Consider the following 3,711-nt stretch of genomic DNA (forward strand, 5'->3'; position numbering starts at 1 on the left):
TTACATCTTGTAGTTGATTACTATATGGTTTATTTGGTGGAAGATTATATGTTTAGATCATTATGCTATTTAATACTCCTCTGATCATGAACATGTTTATCATTTGTGAGTAGATACTTTTGTTCTTGAGGTCATGAGAGAAATCATGTTGCAAGTAATCATGTGAAATTGATATGTGTTTGATATTTTGATAGTATGTATGTTGTTATTCCCTTAGTGGTGTCATGTGAACGTCGACTACATGACACTTCACCATATTTGGGCCTAAGGGAATGCATTGTGGAGTAGCAATTAGATGGTGGGTTGCGAGAGTGACAGAAGCTTAAACCCCAGTTTATGCGCTATTTCGTAAGGGGCCGATTGGATCCAAAAGTTTAATGCTATGGTTAGAATTTATTCTTAATACTTTTCTCGTAGTTGTGGATGCTTGCAGGAGGGTTAATCATAAGTAGGAGGTTTGTTCAAGTAAGAACAGCACCTAAGCATCGGTCCACCCACATATCAAATTATCAAAGTAGTGAACACAAATCAAACCAACATGATGAAAGTGACTAGATGAAATTCTCGTGTACCCTCAAGAACGCTTTGCTTATCATAAGAGACTGTTTTGGCCTATCCTTTGCCTCAAAAGGATTGGGCTACCTTGCTGCACTTTTGTTACTATTATCGTTACTTTCTCGTTACAAATTATCTTGCTATCAAACTACTCCGCTACTTACAATTTCAGCACTTGCAGACAATACCTCACCGGAAACTACTAGTCATTTCCTTCTGCTCCTCGTTGGGTTCGACACTCTTACTTATCGAAAAGAGCTACAATTGATCCCCTATACTTGTGGGTCATCAGATTGCTTATAGACTTGTATTTCTTCTCCGATATTTGGGTTTTGTTTGGCCAACTTGGTCTATTTATCTTGCAATGGGAAGAGGTGCTTTGTGATCGGTTCGATCTTATGGTGCTTGATCCCAGTGACAGAAGGGGAACCGACAAGTATGTATCGTTGCTATTAAGGATAACAAGATGGGGTCTATTTCTACATAAATAGATCTTGTGTACATCATGTCATCGTTCTTATTGCATTACTCCGTTTCTCCATGAACTTAATACACTAGATGCATGCTGGATAACGGTCGATGTGTGGAGTAATAGTAGTAGATGCAGGCAGGAGTCGGTCTACTAATCTTGGACATGATGCCTATATAATGATCATTGCCTGGATATCGTCATGATTATTTGAAGTTCTATCAATTGTCCAACAGTAATTCGTTTACCCACCGTTTGCTATTTTCCTCGAGAGAAGCCACTAGTGAAAACTACGGCCCCTGGGTCTCTTCCTCAATATATTTGCATTTGCGATCTATTTTCCTTTGCTTTTATTTTCAGATCTATTAAACCAAAAATACAAAAATACCTTGCTGCAATTTATTTTATTTGGCGTTCGATCTATCAACTTATTACAACTCTCTCACGTCTATTTTCCAATTTCTGTCGCCGTTATCCGAAAGGGATTAACAACCCCTTTAATACATCGGGTTGCGAGTATTTGTTATTTGTGTGCAGGAGATGTTTATGTAGTGTTGCTTGGTTCTCCTATTGGTTCAATAACCTTGGTCTCATCACTGAGGGAGATACCTACTGTTGTTGTGTTGCATCATCCCTTCCTCTTTGGGGAAATACCGACGTAGTTCTAGTAGACATCAGTAGACAACTGGGCGTAGAACAACCAGTACAAAATAAATTACACTAAAAAGCATACTCATCTTCTTCTTTCTCCGAGTGTACGCCGCTGGATGTAGATTGAAAATTGTACTAAACCAATAGCAAAGAAAGACGACACCTGCAAATGGCCTTGCCATACCCGACTTTCAAGACCGCAATAGTGTAGCTACCAGACCTCAAACGGTCCAATCTCTGTGCTCAGGTGTCATCCCTGGATCAGTAATGCTGACATCACACAGTACTTGAAGGATTTATAACAGAGTAGCAATCACACACTTATTACATCGAGTGTCTCAATAGAGAACTTATTACAATAAATATGGCTTAAGGCCATCTAATAACGATAACAGCTGAAGTCTTGGAAGATAAGTGAGTCCATCAACTCCAACGGCATCACTGAGTATAGAACCACGACCTAAAACTCCTTAATCGTCGTCTGAAAAGTCTGCAACATTAACGTTGCAGCCCGAAACGGGTCAGCACATGGAATATGCTGGCAAGGTAACACATAGAGAGTACTGAAATGAAACAGCTATTCTACATGCATATTTGGCCGGTGGAAGCTCTATGGTTATAGTTTTGCGTAAAGCCAATTTTTCCCTACTACAAAGGAATAAATTTTATTTAACTATCATGGTAGTTGTTAAACATTGAGAATGGTTGACAGCATTCTCAATTCCAATTAAGCATCATCATTAAACAAAACCCAACAAAATTAAATTTTAGAGTAACATGTTGAGATTCACATGATAATCCAGGTACTAGATACTCAAGATGTCCATAACCGGGGACACGGCTAACCATGATTAGTTTATACACTCTGCAGAGGTTTGCGCACTTTTCCCCACAAGACTCGATCGCCTCCGTTTGGTTTCTCGCACTACATGGTGTTTGAGAAGATGGATGACCGAGACACAGTCTTTCAGAAGCGCTAGCACCTTACGATGGATAGACCGTTACACCTATTTTCCCCTACATCTGCTAGTCTACCCTGTAAGAGTTCGCACGACTTAATCAACTATGCTAGAGCCCATAATAGCTTGTGGCTGCACACGGAAGTTTCTAGTTTGAAAAATCTCATGTTCCCTTTGGGCCTGGGTGGCGGTCCAAAAAAACAGGCAATCCTAGAATACCCAGGTACCTCAATCCACACAGATGTGTGTTTAAGTTGCCACCTTAGATAAACCATTAATTAACAAACTCACATCTGTCATGGATATCACTCACCCAATCCACGTCTACTAGCATAGCATAGCAATAGTAAGCAAACGTAGAAGTAACTCCCAAAGGTTTGATAATATAACAGGTAATAGGTACTACCTCAACTACTTCCCATCCCACAATTTAATTAGATCCTAATCATGCAATGTTTGAGGATTTATCTAATGCAATAAAACTGGGTAGTAGGAGGTATGATCAAAGTTTTACTTGCCTTGTTGATGATCTGCGAAACCTAGAGATTCGAAGTAACAGGCGGCGCACACCGGGTATTCTATCACAGACAAACAAATAAGCATACAATAATTACTCATCTAATGCACCGGTAAAACTAAAATAAGATATCTAACCAGAAAGTTCAACTTAAGAACTCCGGTTTGCAAAAAGAATCAAATCAAACGAAGCAACGAAAGTCAAACGGCAAAAGAAACAGGCTTCGTTTACTATTCTGGATCTAGGGCAATTTTTTACAGTGGCAAAAACTTGTTTAAGTTGGTTAAACGGATAGAGGGTTTCGAGATGAAACTTCAGGCGCTTGAATCGCCTGATTCCGATAAACGAGCGAAAAGTTATACTAAAACGAAAATCGGATCAGAAATCGCGATCAGAAAAATCGCGGATTTAATCCGAGAAAAAGAAAAACGACTAATGTTCGCTAGAACGAACGAACAAACGAACGCTCGCTATTTAAATAAATCAGAAAAACCGATCTATTTAAAAAACGAAGCTAAAAAATGAAAAAAAACCATCGGAAAAAACGAACGGTTTTTCGG

The sequence above is a fragment of the Triticum urartu genome, chromosome 7A (genome assembly GCF_056163025.1).
Source record: "Triticum urartu cultivar PI428250 chromosome 7A, HENAU_Tu73, whole genome shotgun sequence".
In the NCBI taxonomy this organism is placed as follows: Eukaryota; Viridiplantae; Streptophyta; class Magnoliopsida; order Poales; family Poaceae; genus Triticum; species Triticum urartu.